Raw genomic sequence first — 16,231 nt, 5'->3', positions numbered from 1 at the left:
GCCCTTTCATCATCCCCAAACCCTAATCTTTTCCCTTTCCTTCCCAGCCCCCAAACCCTGCCCTCTGTACCTTTCTCACCACCCGCTTCCCTTCTCCTGTCATCCCCCTACCACCCGGGAAAAAAAGAGATTGCCCCCTCCTTCCACTAGCCCACCCTCCCACCCAAAGAACAACTTCTTCTGCGCAGCTTGTTTTCTAGGCAGCAGCGCTATTGTGATGTCATCGGGGGGCATTGTGACAAGCCGCCAGTGTTCCGTCTCTTCATGTTGTGCACAGTTCAAACGGAAAATACATCAACAGGCAGACTACAGAAAAGCTTACTATCAAAGGTTAGAGGGGGGCTTTCTCAGAGGGCTTTTTACAGTTTTTCTATTCCCAATTAGCCGTTTAAGTGTACTTATTGAAAGTAGTAATTCTTTCATAGGCCGCCCTTTCTTAGTATTTGACGTTCCTTATATTGCGGTATGAGGCTTCGCAGTAGGTTGCAAACATTCATCACCCATGACTGTCCCCAATTGAGCTCAGAAGCTCAATGTCTATCATGACCTCTCTTTTAGAATGTCCAAGAGCAAGCAAACTATTCCTCCAGGAGAGGGCGCCAACAGACTACTAAAGAGATCATCATTACTCAAAGAAAACCCCAAAAACCAATGCATGATAGGAATAAACAGGTAACTTTCTTTGGAGTGGAAGCGGAGAGATCGCACCAGATGCCAATTCTAGATCTTATCACACCTGTGGTCACTGCAGCAGCAGGTGAATCCACTTTGTCCAAAAGGGATCTATTCCATTCAATTGCAAATGATCTAGATAAGACAGAGAACTGCAGCACGGGGACATAGCCGAGTTGGTCAGGTTGAGTGGTGATGAGTTTGCTATTTGGATGAATAAAGAAAGTCAAAAGTGTGAAAGATAAAAAACAAAAGGAGGAAGTGTGAAAAGTGAATGGGCCAAATTGAGGTGCATATGAAGACGTATGCTTTCTTCCAATTCATTAAATCGGGCTAATATGAATCAGGTGAATTGAGTTCTGCTTTTGGAAACTGGGTTAAGAAGGGGTGCACCGTTCCTGGAGGTACTGCAATACCAGGTCAATGCGTGGAGTGGACAGAGCAAGCTCTTTTTCCATCTCCCTGTTCTAAAAATCCATTTAATATATGGTCCCCAGATAGGGGACGTATCAGATATTAAACTGATAAGAACAGATACTACACTTGATCTTAGCCAAAAGGCCGAGAAGCGATAACCAGAATTGGTTTGGGCCTCGAGTGGCACCCTGGCCTATGCCGGACACATCTTAGGGAGAGAGAGCGAGAGGGAGACAAACCCACGCCTACACAAGACATTTTGTCACCCAAGCCAACCCTTGAAAAGGCTGCTTTGCAGAGCAAAAACAAGAAGAATGGTGCGTTTTGCAGCCGCCGCCCACTGCAATGAATCTGAATAACTCCTCCTTTAGGGCGCAAGCAACTCCCCTCCCCCTTGCAGTCTTTCCAATTCACGATACAAAAAGACGGACAGGACAGGTTGCCTGACTTTCCGTCACTGCCACCCTTTGCCATCCTTACCCGTAGAAAGCCCTTTCATCATCCCCAAACCCTAATCTTTTCCCTTTCCTTCCCAGCCCCCAAACCCTGCCCTCTGTACCTTTCTCACCACCCGCTTCCCTTCTCCTGTCATCCCCCTACCACCCGGGAAAAAAAGAGATTGCCCCCTCCTTCCACTAGCCCACCCTCCCACCCAAAGAACAACTTCTTCTGCGCAGCTTGTTTTCTAGGCAGCAGCGCTATTGTGATGTCATCGGGGGGCATTGTGACAAGCCGCCAGTGTTCCGTCTCTTCATGTTGTGCACAGTTCAAACGGAAAATACATCAACAGGCAGACTACAGAAAAGCTTACTATCAAAGGTTAGAGGGGGGCTTTCTCAGAGGGCTTTTTACAGTTTTTCTATTCCCAATTAGCCGTTTAAGTGTACTTATTGAAAGTAGTAATTCTTTCATAGGCCGCCCTTTCTTAGTATTTGACGTTCCTTATATTGCGGTATGAGGCTTCGCAGTAGGTTGCAAACATTCATCACCCATGACTGTCCCCAATTGAGCTCAGAAGCTCAATGTCTATCATGACCTCTCTTTTAGAATGTCCAAGAGCAAGCAAACTATTCCTCCAGGAGAGGGCGCCAACAGACTACTAAAGAGATCATCATTACTCAAAGAAAACCCCAAAAACCAATGCATGATAGGAATAAACAGGTAACTTTCTTTGGAGTGGAAGCGGAGAGATCGCACCAGATGCCAATTCTAGATCTTATCACACCTGTGGTCACTGCAGCAGCAGGTGAATCCACTTTGTCCAAAAGGGATCTATTCCATTCAATTGCAAATGATCTAGATAAGACAGAGAACTGCAGCACGGGGACATAGCCGAGTTGGTCAGGTTGAGTGGTGATGAGTTTGCTATTTGGATGAATAAAGAAAGTCAAAAGTGTGAAAGATAAAAAACAAAAGGAGGAAGTGTGAAAAGTGAATGGGCCAAATTGAGGTGCATATGAAGACGTATGCTTTCTTCCAATTCATTAAATCGGGCTAATATGAATCAGGTGAATTGAGTTCTGCTTTTGGAAACTGGGTTAAGAAGGGGTGCACCGTTCCTGGAGGTACTGCAATACCAGGTCAATGCGTGGAGTGGACAGAGCAAGCTCTTTTTCCATCTCCCTGTTCTAAAAATCCATTTAATATATGGTCCCCAGATAGGGGACGTATCAGATATTAAACTGATAAGAACAGATACTACACTTGATCTTAGCCAAAAGGCCGAGAAGCGATAACCAGAATTGGTTTGGGCCTCGAGTGGCACCCTGGCCTATGCCGGACACATCTTAGGGAGAGAGAGCGAGAGGGAGACAAACCCACGCCTACACAAGACATTTTGTCACCCAAGCCAACCCTTGAAAAGGCTGCTTTGCAGAGCAAAAACAAGAAGAATGGTGCGTTTTGCAGCCGCCGCCCACTGCAATGAATCTGAATAACTCCTCCTTTAGGGCGCAAGCAACTCCCCTCCCCCTTGCAGTCTTTCCAATTCACGATACAAAAAGACGGACAGGACAGGTTGCCTGACTTTCCGTCACTGCCACCCTTTGCCATCCTTACCCGTAGAAAGCCCTTTCATCATCTCCAAACCCTAATCTTTTCCCTTTCCTTCCCAGCCCCCAAACCCTGCCCTCTGTACCTTTCTCACCACCCGCTTCCCTTCTCCTGTCATCCCCCTACCACCCGGGAAAAAAAGAGATTGCCCCCTCCTTCCACTAGCCCACCCTCCCACCCAAAGAACAACTTCTTCTGCGCAGCTTGTTTTCTAGGCAGCAGCGCTATTGTGATGTCATCGGGGGGCATTGTGACAAGCCGCCAGTGTTCCGTCTCTTCATGTTGTGCACAGTTCAAACGGAAAATACATCAACAGGCAGACTACAGAAAAGCTTACTATCAAAGGTTAGAGGGGGGCTTTCTCAGAGGGCTTTTTACAGTTTTTCTATTCCCAATTAGCCGTTTAAGTGTACTTATTGAAAGTAGTAATTCTTTCATAGGCCGCCCTTTCTTAGTATTTGACGTTCCTTATATTGCGGTATGAGGCTTCGCAGTAGGTTGCAAACATTCATCACCCATGACTGTCCCCAATTGAGCTCAGAAGCTCAATGTCTATCATGACCTCTCTTTTAGAATGTCCAAGAGCAAGCAAACTATTCCTCCAGGAGAGGGCGCCAACAGACTACTAAAGAGATCATCATTACTCAAAGAAAACCCCAAAAACCAATGCATGATAGGAATAAACAGGTAACTTTCTTTGGAGTGGAAGCGGAGAGATCGCACCAGATGCCAATTCTAGATCTTATCACACCTGTGGTCACTGCAGCAGCAGGTGAATCCACTTTGTCCAAAAGGGATCTATTCCATTCAATTGCAAATGATCTAGATAAGACAGAGAACTGCAGCACGGGGACATAGCCGAGTTGGTCAGGTTGAGTGGTGATGAGTTTGCTATTTGGATGAATAAAGAAAGTCAAAAGTGTGAAAGATAAAAAACAAAAGGAGGAAGTGTGAAAAGTGAATGGGCCAAATTGAGGTGCATATGAAGACGTATGCTTTCTTCCAATTCATTAAATCGGGCTAATATGAATCAGGTGAATTGAGTTCTGCTTTTGGAAACTGGGTTAAGAAGGGGTGCACCGTTCCTGGAGGTACTGCAATACCAGGTCAATGCGTGGAGTGGACAGAGCAAGCTCTTTTTCCATCTCCCTGTTCTAAAAATCCATTTAATATATGGTCCCCAGATAGGGGACGTATCAGATATTAAACTGATAAGAACAGATACTACACTTGATCTTAGCCAAAAGGCCGAGAAGCGATAACCAGAATTGGTTTGGGCCTCGAGTGGCACCCTGGCCTATGCCGGACACATCTTAGGGAGAGAGAGCGAGAGGGAGACAAACCCACGCCTACACAAGACATTTTGTCACCCAAGCCAACCCTTGAAAAGGCTGCTTTGCAGAGCAAAAACAAGAAGAATGGTGCGTTTTGCAGCCGCCGCCCACTGCAATGAATCTGAATAACTCCTCCTTTAGGGCGCAAGCAACTCCCCTCCCCCTTGCAGTCTTTCCAATTCACGATACAAAAAGACGGACAGGACAGGTTGCCTGACTTTCCGTCACTGCCACCCTTTGCCATCCTTACCCGTAGAAAGCCCTTTCATCATCCCCAAACCCTAATCTTTTCCCTTTCCTTCCCAGCCCCCAAACCCTGCCCTCTGTACCTTTCTCACCACCCGCTTCCCTTCTCCTGTCATCCCCCTACCACCCGGGAAAAAAAGAGATTGCCCCCTCCTTCCACTAGCCCACCCTCCCACCCAAAGAACAACTTCTTCTGCGCAGCTTGTTTTCTAGGCAGCAGCGCTATTGTGATGTCATCGGGGGGCATTGTGACAAGCCGCCAGTGTTCCGTCTCTTCATGTTGTGCACAGTTCAAACGGAAAATACATCAACAGGCAGACTACAGAAAAGCTTACTATCAAAGGTTAGAGGGGGGCTTTCTCAGAGGGCTTTTTACAGTTTTTCTATTCCCAATTAGCCGTTTAAGTGTACTTATTGAAAGTAGTAATTCTTTCATAGGCCGCCCTTTCTTAGTATTTGACGTTCCTTATATTGCGGTATGAGGCTTCGCAGTAGGTTGCAAACATTCATCACCCATGACTGTCCCCAATTGAGCTCAGAAGCTCAATGTCTATCATGACCTCTCTTTTAGAATGTCCAAGAGCAAGCAAACTATTCCTCCAGGAGAGGGCGCCAACAGACTACTAAAGAGATCATCATTACTCAAAGAAAACCCCAAAAACCAATGCATGATAGGAATAAACAGGTAACTTTCTTTGGAGTGGAAGCGGAGAGATCGCACCAGATGCCAATTCTAGATCTTATCACACCTGTGGTCACTGCAGCAGCAGGTGAATCCACTTTGTCCAAAAGGGATCTATTCCATTCAATTGCAAATGATCTAGATAAGACAGAGAACTGCAGCACGGGGACATAGCCGAGTTGGTCAGGTTGAGTGGTGATGAGTTTGCTATTTGGATGAATAAAGAAAGTCAAAAGTGTGAAAGATAAAAAACAAAAGGAGGAAGTGTGAAAAGTGAATGGGCCAAATTGAGGTGCATATGAAGACGTATGCTTTCTTCCAATTCATTAAATCGGGCTAATATGAATCAGGTGAATTGAGTTCTGCTTTTGGAAACTGGGTTAAGAAGGGGTGCACCGTTCCTGGAGGTACTGCAATACCAGGTCAATGCGTGGAGTGGACAGAGCAAGCTCTTTTTCCATCTCCCTGTTCTAAAAATCCATTTAATATATGGTCCCCAGATAGGGGACGTATCAGATATTAAACTGATAAGAACAGATACTACACTTGATCTTAGCCAAAAGGCCGAGAAGCGATAACCAGAATTGGTTTGGGCCTCGAGTGGCACCCTGGCCTATGCCGGACACATCTTAGGGAGAGAGAGCGAGAGGGAGACAAACCCACGCCTACACAAGACATTTTGTCACCCAAGCCAACCCTTGAAAAGGCTGCTTTGCAGAGCAAAAACAAGAAGAATGGTGCGTTTTGCAGCCGCCGCCCACTGCAATGAATCTGAATAACTCCTCCTTTAGGGCGCAAGCAACTCCCCTCCCCCTTGCAGTCTTTCCAATTCACGATACAAAAAGACGGACAGGACAGGTTGCCTGACTTTCCGTCACTGCCACCCTTTGCCATCCTTACCCGTAGAAAGCCCTTTCATCATCCCCAAACCCTAATCTTTTCCCTTTCCTTCCCAGCCCCCAAACCCTGCCCTCTGTACCTTTCTCACCACCCGCTTCCCTTCTCCTGTCATCCCCCTACCACCCGGGAAAAAAAGAGATTGCCCCCTCCTTCCACTAGCCCACCCTCCCACCCAAAGAACAACTTCTTCTGCGCAGCTTGTTTTCTAGGCAGCAGCGCTATTGTGATGTCATCGGGGGGCATTGTGACAAGCCGCCAGTGTTCCGTCTCTTCATGTTGTGCACAGTTCAAACGGAAAATACATCAACAGGCAGACTACAGAAAAGCTTACTATCAAAGGTTAGAGGGGGGCTTTCTCAGAGGGCTTTTTACAGTTTTTCTATTCCCAATTAGCCGTTTAAGTGTACTTATTGAAAGTAGTAATTCTTTCATAGGCCGCCCTTTCTTAGTATTTGACGTTCCTTATATTGCGGTATGAGGCTTCGCAGTAGGTTGCAAACATTCATCACCCATGACTGTCCCCAATTGAGCTCAGAAGCTCAATGTCTATCATGACCTCTCTTTTAGAATGTCCAAGAGCAAGCAAACTATTCCTCCAGGAGAGGGCGCCAACAGACTACTAAAGAGATCATCATTACTCAAAGAAAACCCCAAAAACCAATGCATGATAGGAATAAACAGGTAACTTTCTTTGGAGTGGAAGCGGAGAGATCGCACCAGATGCCAATTCTAGATCTTATCACACCTGTGGTCACTGCAGCAGCAGGTGAATCCACTTTGTCCAAAAGGGATCTATTCCATTCAATTGCAAATGATCTAGATAAGACAGAGAACTGCAGCACGGGGACATAGCCGAGTTGGTCAGGTTGAGTGGTGATGAGTTTGCTATTTGGATGAATAAAGAAAGTCAAAAGTGTGAAAGATAAAAAACAAAAGGAGGAAGTGTGAAAAGTGAATGGGCCAAATTGAGGTGCATATGAAGACGTATGCTTTCTTCCAATTCATTAAATCGGGCTAATATGAATCAGGTGAATTGAGTTCTGCTTTTGGAAACTGGGTTAAGAAGGGGTGCACCGTTCCTGGAGGTACTGCAATACCAGGTCAATGCGTGGAGTGGACAGAGCAAGCTCTTTTTCCATCTCCCTGTTCTAAAAATCCATTTAATATATGGTCCCCAGATAGGGGACGTATCAGATATTAAACTGATAAGAACAGATACTACACTTGATCTTAGCCAAAAGGCCGAGAAGCGATAACCAGAATTGGTTTGGGCCTCGAGTGGCACCCTGGCCTATGCCGGACACATCTTAGGGAGAGAGAGCGAGAGGGAGACAAACCCACGCCTACACAAGACATTTTGTCACCCAAGCCAACCCTTGAAAAGGCTGCTTTGCAGAGCAAAAACAAGAAGAATGGTGCGTTTTGCAGCCGCCGCCCACTGCAATGAATCTGAATAACTCCTCCTTTAGGGCGCAAGCAACTCCCCTCCCCCTTGCAGTCTTTCCAATTCACGATACAAAAAGACGGACAGGACAGGTTGCCTGACTTTCCGTCACTGCCACCCTTTGCCATCCTTACCCGTAGAAAGCCCTTTCATCATCCCCAAACCCTAATCTTTTCCCTTTCCTTCCCAGCCCCCAAACCCTGCCCTCTGTACCTTTCTCACCACCCGCTTCCCTTCTCCTGTCATCCCCCTACCACCCGGGAAAAAAAGAGATTGCCCCCTCCTTCCACTAGCCCACCCTCCCACCCAAAGAACAACTTCTTCTGCGCAGCTTGTTTTCTAGGCAGCAGCGCTATTGTGATGTCATCGGGGGGCATTGTGACAAGCCGCCAGTGTTCCGTCTCTTCATGTTGTGCACAGTTCAAACGGAAAATACATCAACAGGCAGACTACAGAAAAGCTTACTATCAAAGGTTAGAGGGGGGCTTTCTCAGAGGGCTTTTTACAGTTTTTCTATTCCCAATTAGCCGTTTAAGTGTACTTATTGAAAGTAGTAATTCTTTCATAGGCCGCCCTTTCTTAGTATTTGACGTTCCTTATATTGCGGTATGAGGCTTCGCAGTAGGTTGCAAACATTCATCACCCATGACTGTCCCCAATTGAGCTCAGAAGCTCAATGTCTATCATGACCTCTCTTTTAGAATGTCCAAGAGCAAGCAAACTATTCCTCCAGGAGAGGGCGCCAACAGACTACTAAAGAGATCATCATTACTCAAAGAAAACCCCAAAAACCAATGCATGATAGGAATAAACAGGTAACTTTCTTTGGAGTGGAAGCGGAGAGATCGCACCAGATGCCAATTCTAGATCTTATCACACCTGTGGTCACTGCAGCAGCAGGTGAATCCACTTTGTCCAAAAGGGATCTATTCCATTCAATTGCAAATGATCTAGATAAGACAGAGAACTGCAGCACGGGGACATAGCCGAGTTGGTCAGGTTGAGTGGTGATGAGTTTGCTATTTGGATGAATAAAGAAAGTCAAAAGTGTGAAAGATAAAAAACAAAAGGAGGAAGTGTGAAAAGTGAATGGGCCAAATTGAGGTGCATATGAAGACGTATGCTTTCTTCCAATTCATTAAATCGGGCTAATATGAATCAGGTGAATTGAGTTCTGCTTTTGGAAACTGGGTTAAGAAGGGGTGCACCGTTCCTGGAGGTACTGCAATACCAGGTCAATGCGTGGAGTGGACAGAGCAAGCTCTTTTTCCATCTCCCTGTTCTAAAAATCCATTTAATATATGGTCCCCAGATAGGGGACGTATCAGATATTAAACTGATAAGAACAGATACTACACTTGATCTTAGCCAAAAGGCCGAGAAGCGATAACCAGAATTGGTTTGGGCCTCGAGTGGCACCCTGGCCTATGCCGGACACATCTTAGGGAGAGAGAGCGAGAGGGAGACAAACCCACGCCTACACAAGACATTTTGTCACCCAAGCCAACCCTTGAAAAGGCTGCTTTGCAGAGCAAAAAGAAGAAGAATGGTGCGTTTTGCAGCCGCCGCCCACTGCAATGAATCTGAATAACTCCTCCTTTAGGGCGCAAGCAACTCCCCTCCCCCTTGCAGTCTTTCCAATTCACGATACAAAAAGACGGACAGGACAGGTTGCCTGACTTTCCGTCACTGCCACCCTTTGCCATCCTTACCCGTAGAAAGCCCTTTCATCATCCCCAAACCCTAATCTTTTCCCTTTCCTTCCCAGCCCCCAAACCCTGCCCTCTGTACCTTTCTCACCACCCGCTTCCCTTCTCCTGTCATCCCCCTACCACCCGGGAAAAAAAGAGATTGCCCCCTCCTTCCACTAGCCCACCCTCCCACCCAAAGAACAACTTCTTCTGCGCAGCTTGTTTTCTAGGCAGCAGCGCTATTGTGATGTCATCGGGGGGCATTGTGACAAGCCGCCAGTGTTCCGTCTCTTCATGTTGTGCACAGTTCAAACGGAAAATACATCAACAGGCAGACTACAGAAAAGCTTACTATCAAAGGTTAGAGGGGGGCTTTCTCAGAGGGCTTTTTACAGTTTTTCTATTCCCAATTAGCCGTTTAAGTGTACTTATTGAAAGTAGTAATTCTTTCATAGGCCGCCCTTTCTTAGTATTTGACGTTCCTTATATTGCGGTATGAGGCTTCGCAGTAGGTTGCAAACATTCATCACCCATGACTGTCCCCAATTGAGCTCAGAAGCTCAATGTCTATCATGACCTCTCTTTTAGAATGTCCAAGAGCAAGCAAACTATTCCTCCAGGAGAGGGCGCCAACAGACTACTAAAGAGATCATCATTACTCAAAGAAAACCCCAAAAACCAATGCATGATAGGAATAAACAGGTAACTTTCTTTGGAGTGGAAGCGGAGAGATCGCACCAGATGCCAATTCTAGATCTTATCACACCTGTGGTCACTGCAGCAGCAGGTGAATCCACTTTGTCCAAAAGGGATCTATTCCATTCAATTGCAAATGATCTAGATAAGACAGAGAACTGCAGCACGGGGACATAGCCGAGTTGGTCAGGTTGAGTGGTGATGAGTTTGCTATTTGGATGAATAAAGAAAGTCAAAAGTGTGAAAGATAAAAAACAAAAGGAGGAAGTGTGAAAAGTGAATGGGCCAAATTGAGGTGCATATGAAGACGTATGCTTTCTTCCAATTCATTAAATCGGGCTAATATGAATCAGGTGAATTGAGTTCTGCTTTTGGAAACTGGGTTAAGAAGGGGTGCACCGTTCCTGGAGGTACTGCAATACCAGGTCAATGCGTGGAGTGGACAGAGCAAGCTCTTTTTCCATCTCCCTGTTCTAAAAATCCATTTAATATATGGTCCCCAGATAGGGGACGTATCAGATATTAAACTGATAAGAACAGATACTACACTTGATCTTAGCCAAAAGGCCGAGAAGCGATAACCAGAATTGGTTTGGGCCTCGAGTGGCACCCTGGCCTATGCCGGACACATCTTAGGGAGAGAGAGCGAGAGGGAGACAAACCCACGCCTACACAAGACATTTTGTCACCCAAGCCAACCCTTGAAAAGGCTGCTTTGCAGAGCAAAAACAAGAAGAATGGTGCGTTTTGCAGCCGCCGCCCACTGCAATGAATCTGAATAACTCCTCCTTTAGGGCGCAAGCAACTCCCCTCCCCCTTGCAGTCTTTCCAATTCACGATACAAAAAGACGGACAGGACAGGTTGCCTGACTTTCCGTCACTGCCACCCTTTGCCATCCTTACCCGTAGAAAGCCCTTTCATCATCCCCAAACCCTAATCTTTTCCCTTTCCTTCCCAGCCCCCAAACCCTGCCCTCTGTACCTTTCTCACCACCCGCTTCCCTTCTCCTGTCATCCCCCTACCACCCGGGAAAAAAAGAGATTGCCCCCTCCTTCCACTAGCCCACCCTCCCACCCAAAGAACAACTTCTTCTGCGCAGCTTGTTTTCTAGGCAGCAGCGCTATTGTGATGTCATCGGGGGGCATTGTGACAAGCCGCCAGTGTTCCGTCTCTTCATGTTGTGCACAGTTCAAACGGAAAATACATCAACAGGCAGACTACAGAAAAGCTTACTATCAAAGGTTAGAGGGGGGCTTTCTCAGAGGGCTTTTTACAGTTTTTCTATTCCCAATTAGCCGTTTAAGTGTACTTATTGAAAGTAGTAATTCTTTCATAGGCCGCCCTTTCTTAGTATTTGACGTTCCTTATATTGCGGTATGAGGCTTCGCAGTAGGTTGCAAACATTCATCACCCATGACTGTCCCCAATTGAGCTCAGAAGCTCAATGTCTATCATGACCTCTCTTTTAGAATGTCCAAGAGCAAGCAAACTATTCCTCCAGGAGAGGGCGCCAACAGACTACTAAAGAGATCATCATTACTCAAAGAAAACCCCAAAAACCAATGCATGATAGGAATAAACAGGTAACTTTCTTTGGAGTGGAAGCGGAGAGATCGCACCAGATGCCAATTCTAGATCTTATCACACCTGTGGTCACTGCAGCAGCAGGTGAATCCACTTTGTCCAAAAGGGATCTATTCCATTCAATTGCAAATGATCTAGATAAGACAGAGAACTGCAGCACGGGGACATAGCCGAGTTGGTCAGGTTGAGTGGTGATGAGTTTGCTATTTGGATGAATAAAGAAAGTCAAAAGTGTGAAAGATAAAAAACAAAAGGAGGAAGTGTGAAAAGTGAATGGGCCAAATTGAGGTGCATATGAAGACGTATGCTTTCTTCCAATTCATTAAATCGGGCTAATATGAATCAGGTGAATTGAGTTCTGCTTTTGGAAACTGGGTTAAGAAGGGGTGCACCGTTCCTGGAGGTACTGCAATACCAGGTCAATGCGTGGAGTGGACAGAGCAAGCTCTTTTTCCATCTCCCTGTTCTAAAAATCCATTTAATATATGGTCCCCAGATAGGGGACGTATCAGATATTAAACTGATAAGAACAGATACTACACTTGATCTTAGCCAAAAGGCCGAGAAGCGATAACCAGAATTGGTTTGGGCCTCGAGTGGCACCCTGGCCTATGCCGGACACATCTTAGGGAGAGAGAGCGAGAGGGAGACAAACCCACGCCTACACAAGACATTTTGTCACCCAAGCCAACCCTTGAAAAGGCTGCTTTGCAGAGCAAAAACAAGAAGAATGGTGCGTTTTGCAGCCGCCGCCCACTGCAATGAATCTGAATAACTCCTCCTTTAGGGCGCAAGCAACTCCCCTCCCCCTTGCAGTCTTTCCAATTCACGATACAAAAAGACGGACAGGACAGGTTGCCTGACTTTCCGTCACTGCCACCCTTTGCCATCCTTACCCGTAGAAAGCCCTTTCATCATCCCCAAACCCTAATCTTTTCCCTTTCCTTCCCAGCCCCCAAACCCTGCCCTCTGTACCTTTCTCACCACCCGCTTCCCTTCTCCTGTCATCCCCCTACCACCCGGGAAAAAAAGAGATTGCCCCCTCCTTCCACTAGCCCACCCTCCCACCCAAAGAACAACTTCTTCTGCGCAGCTTGTTTTCTAGGCAGCAGCGCTATTGTGATGTCATCGGGGGGCATTGTGACAAGCCGCCAGTGTTCCGTCTCTTCATGTTGTGCACAGTTCAAACGGAAAATACATCAACAGGCAGACTACAGAAAAGCTTACTATCAAAGGTTAGAGGGGGGCTTTCTCAGAGGGCTTTTTACAGTTTTTCTATTCCCAATTAGCCGTTTAAGTGTACTTATTGAAAGTAGTAATTCTTTCATAGGCCGCCCTTTCTTAGTATTTGACGTTCCTTATATTGCGGTATGAGGCTTCGCAGTAGGTTGCAAACATTCATCACCCATGACTGTCCCCAATTGAGCTCAGAAGCTCAATGTCTATCATGACCTCTCTTTTAGAATGTCCAAGAGCAAGCAAACTATTCCTCCAGGAGAGGGCGCCAACAGACTACTAAAGAGATCATCATTACTCAAAGAAAACCCCAAAAACCAATGCATGATAGGAATAAACAGGTAACTTTCTTTGGAGTGGAAGCGGAGAGATCGCACCAGATGCCAATTCTAGATCTTATCACACCTGTGGTCACTGCAGCAGCAGGTGAATCCACTTTGTCCAAAAGGGATCTATTCCATTCAATTGCAAATGATCTAGATAAGACAGAGAACTGCAGCACGGGGACATAGCCGAGTTGGTCAGGTTGAGTGGTGATGAGTTTGCTATTTGGATGAATAAAGAAAGTCAAAAGTGTGAAAGATAAAAAACAAAAGGAGGAAGTGTGAAAAGTGAATGGGCCAAATTGAGGTGCATATGAAGACGTATGCTTTCTTCCAATTCATTAAATCGGGCTAATATGAATCAGGTGAATTGAGTTCTGCTTTTGGAAACTGGGTTAAGAAGGGGTGCACCGTTCCTGGAGGTACTGCAATACCAGGTCAATGCGTGGAGTGGACAGAGCAAGCTCTTTTTCCATCTCCCTGTTCTAAAAATCCATTTAATATATGGTCCCCAGATAGGGGACGTATCAGATATTAAACTGATAAGAACAGATACTACACTTGATCTTAGCCAAAAGGCCGAGAAGCGATAACCAGAATTGGTTTGGGCCTCGAGTGGCACCCTGGCCTATGCCGGACACATCTTAGGGAGAGAGAGCGAGAGGGAGACAAACCCACGCCTACACAAGACATTTTGTCACCCAAGCCAACCCTTGAAAAGGCTGCTTTGCAGAGCAAAAACAAGAAGAATGGTGCGTTTTGCAGCCGCCGCCCACTGCAATGAATCTGAATAACTCCTCCTTTAGGGCGCAAGCAACTCCCCTCCCCCTTGCAGTCTTTCCAATTCACGATACAAAAAGACGGACAGGACAGGTTGCCTGACTTTCCGTCACTGCCACCCTTTGCCATCCTTACCCGTAGAAAGCCCTTTCATCATCCCCAAACCCTAATCTTTTCCCTTTCCTTCCCAGCCCCCAAACCCTGCCCTCTGTACCTTTCTCACCACCCGCTTCCCTTCTCCTGTCATCCCCCTACCACCCGGGAAAAAAAGAGATTGCCCCCTCCTTCCACTAGCCCACCCTCCCACCCAAAGAACAACTTCTTCTGCGCAGCTTGTTTTCTAGGCAGCAGCGCTATTGTGATGTCATCGGGGGGCATTGTGACAAGCCGCCAGTGTTCCGTCTCTTCATGTTGTGCACAGTTCAAACGGAAAATACATCAACAGGCAGACTACAGAAAAGCTTACTATCAAAGGTTAGAGGGGGGCTTTCTCAGAGGGCTTTTTACAGTTTTTCTATTCCCAATTAGCCGTTTAAGTGTACTTATTGAAAGTAGTAATTCTTTCATAGGCCGCCCTTTCTTAGTATTTGACGTTCCTTATATTGCGGTATGAGGCTTCGCAGTAGGTTGCAAACATTCATCACCCATGACTGTCCCCAATTGAGCTCAGAAGCTCAATGTCTATCATGACCTCTCTTTTAGAATGTCCAAGAGCAAGCAAACTATTCCTCCAGGAGAGGGCGCCAACAGACTACTAAAGAGATCATCATTACTCAAAGAAAACCCCAAAAACCAATGCATGATAGGAATAAACAGGTAACTTTCTTTGGAGTGGAAGCGGAGAGATCGCACCAGATGCCAATTCTAGATCTTATCACACCTGTGGTCACTGCAGCAGCAGGTGAATCCACTTTGTCCAAAAGGGATCTATTCCATTCAATTGCAAATGATCTAGATAAGACAGAGAACTGCAGCACGGGGACATAGCCGAGTTGGTCAGGTTGAGTGGTGATGAGTTTGCTATTTGGATGAATAAAGAAAGTCAAAAGTGTGAAAGATAAAAAACAAAAGGAGGAAGTGTGAAAAGTGAATGGGCCAAATTGAGGTGCATATGAAGACGTATGCTTTCTTCCAATTCATTAAATCGGGCTAATATGAATCAGGTGAATTGAGTTCTGCTTTTGGAAACTGGGTTAAGAAGGGGTGCACCGTTCCTGGAGGTACTGCAATACCAGGTCAATGCGTGGAGTGGACAGAGCAAGCTCTTTTTCCATCTCCCTGTTCTAAAAATCCATTTAATATATGGTCCCCAGATAGGGGACGTATCAGATATTAAACTGATGAGAACAGATACTACACTTGATCTTAGCCAAAAGGCCGAGAAGCGATAACCAGAATTGGTTTGGGCCTCGAGTGGCACCCTGGCCTATGCCGGACACATCTTAGGGAGAGAGAGCGAGAGGGAGACAAACCCACGCCTACACAAGACATTTTGTCACCCAAGCCAACCCTTGAAAAGGCTGCTTTGCAGAGCAAAAACAAGAAGAATGGTGCGTTTTGCAGCCGCCGCCCACTGCAATGAATCTGAATAACTCCTCCTTTAGGGCGCAAGCAACTCCCCTCCCCCTTGCAGTCTTTCCAATTCACGATACAAAAAGACGGACAGGACAGGTTGCCTGACTTTCCGTCACTGCCACCCTTTGCCATCCTTACCCATAGAAAGCCCTTTCATCATCCCCAAACCCTAATCTTTTCCCTTTCCTTCCCAGCCCCCAAACCCTGCCCTCTGTACCTTTCTCACCACCCGCTTCCCTTCTCCTGTCATCCCCCTACCACCCGGGAAAAAAAGAGATTGCCCCCTCCTTCCACTAGCCCACCCTCCCACCCAAAGAACAACTTCTTCTGCGCAGCTTGTTTTCTAGGCAGCAGCGCTATTGTGATGTCATCGGGGGGCATTGTGACAAGCCGCCAGTGTTCCGTCTCTTCATGTTGTGCACAGTTCAAACGGAAAATACATCAACAGGCAGACTACAGAAAAGCTTACTATCAAAGGTTAGAGGGGGGCTTTCTCAGAGGGCTTTTTACAGTTTTTCTATTCCCAATTAGCCGTTTAAGTGTACTTATTGAAAGTAGTAATTCTTTCATAGGCCGCCCTTTCTTAGTATTTGACGTT

General features: G+C 46.3%; 10 non-coding genes across 10 annotated transcripts; all 10 read right to left on the bottom strand.

The window, feature by feature from the left end:
* Window positions 1-1,054: 1,054 nt before the first annotated feature.
* On the bottom strand, window positions 1,055-1,245 carry LOC142272986 (U2 spliceosomal RNA). The gene has a single exon (XR_012737769.1). It is a non-coding gene; the product is annotated as a U2 spliceosomal RNA (small nuclear RNA).
* Window positions 1,246-2,632: 1,387 nt separating this feature from the next.
* LOC142272985 (U2 spliceosomal RNA) lies at window positions 2,633-2,823 on the bottom strand. The gene has a single exon (XR_012737768.1). It is a non-coding gene; the product is annotated as a U2 spliceosomal RNA (small nuclear RNA).
* A 1,387-nt stretch (window positions 2,824-4,210) lies between these two features.
* Window positions 4,211-4,401, bottom strand: LOC142272984 (U2 spliceosomal RNA). The gene has a single exon (XR_012737767.1). It is a non-coding gene; the product is annotated as a U2 spliceosomal RNA (small nuclear RNA).
* Window positions 4,402-5,788: 1,387 nt separating this feature from the next.
* Window positions 5,789-5,979, bottom strand: LOC142272983 (U2 spliceosomal RNA). Its single transcript, XR_012737766.1, has one exon. It is a non-coding gene; the product is annotated as a U2 spliceosomal RNA (small nuclear RNA).
* A 1,387-nt stretch (window positions 5,980-7,366) lies between these two features.
* LOC142272982 (U2 spliceosomal RNA) lies at window positions 7,367-7,557 on the bottom strand. The gene has a single exon (XR_012737765.1). It is a non-coding gene; the product is annotated as a U2 spliceosomal RNA (small nuclear RNA).
* Window positions 7,558-8,944: 1,387 nt separating this feature from the next.
* LOC142272981 (U2 spliceosomal RNA) lies at window positions 8,945-9,135 on the bottom strand. The gene has a single exon (XR_012737764.1). It is a non-coding gene; the product is annotated as a U2 spliceosomal RNA (small nuclear RNA).
* A 1,387-nt stretch (window positions 9,136-10,522) lies between these two features.
* Window positions 10,523-10,713, bottom strand: LOC142272979 (U2 spliceosomal RNA). The gene has a single exon (XR_012737762.1). It is a non-coding gene; the product is annotated as a U2 spliceosomal RNA (small nuclear RNA).
* A 1,387-nt stretch (window positions 10,714-12,100) lies between these two features.
* Window positions 12,101-12,291, bottom strand: LOC142272978 (U2 spliceosomal RNA). The gene has a single exon (XR_012737761.1). It is a non-coding gene; the product is annotated as a U2 spliceosomal RNA (small nuclear RNA).
* A 1,387-nt stretch (window positions 12,292-13,678) lies between these two features.
* LOC142272977 (U2 spliceosomal RNA) lies at window positions 13,679-13,869 on the bottom strand. The gene has a single exon (XR_012737760.1). It is a non-coding gene; the product is annotated as a U2 spliceosomal RNA (small nuclear RNA).
* Window positions 13,870-15,256: 1,387 nt separating this feature from the next.
* On the bottom strand, window positions 15,257-15,447 carry LOC142273034 (U2 spliceosomal RNA). The gene has a single exon (XR_012737812.1). It is a non-coding gene; the product is annotated as a U2 spliceosomal RNA (small nuclear RNA).
* Between the last annotated feature and the right edge of the window lie 784 nt (window positions 15,448-16,231).

This window comes from Anomaloglossus baeobatrachus, unplaced genomic scaffold (genome assembly GCF_048569485.1).
Source record: "Anomaloglossus baeobatrachus isolate aAnoBae1 unplaced genomic scaffold, aAnoBae1.hap1 Scaffold_357, whole genome shotgun sequence".
Classification (NCBI taxonomy): Eukaryota; Metazoa; Chordata; class Amphibia; order Anura; family Aromobatidae; genus Anomaloglossus; species Anomaloglossus baeobatrachus.
This window is presented reverse-complemented; position numbering and strand designations above follow the sequence as displayed.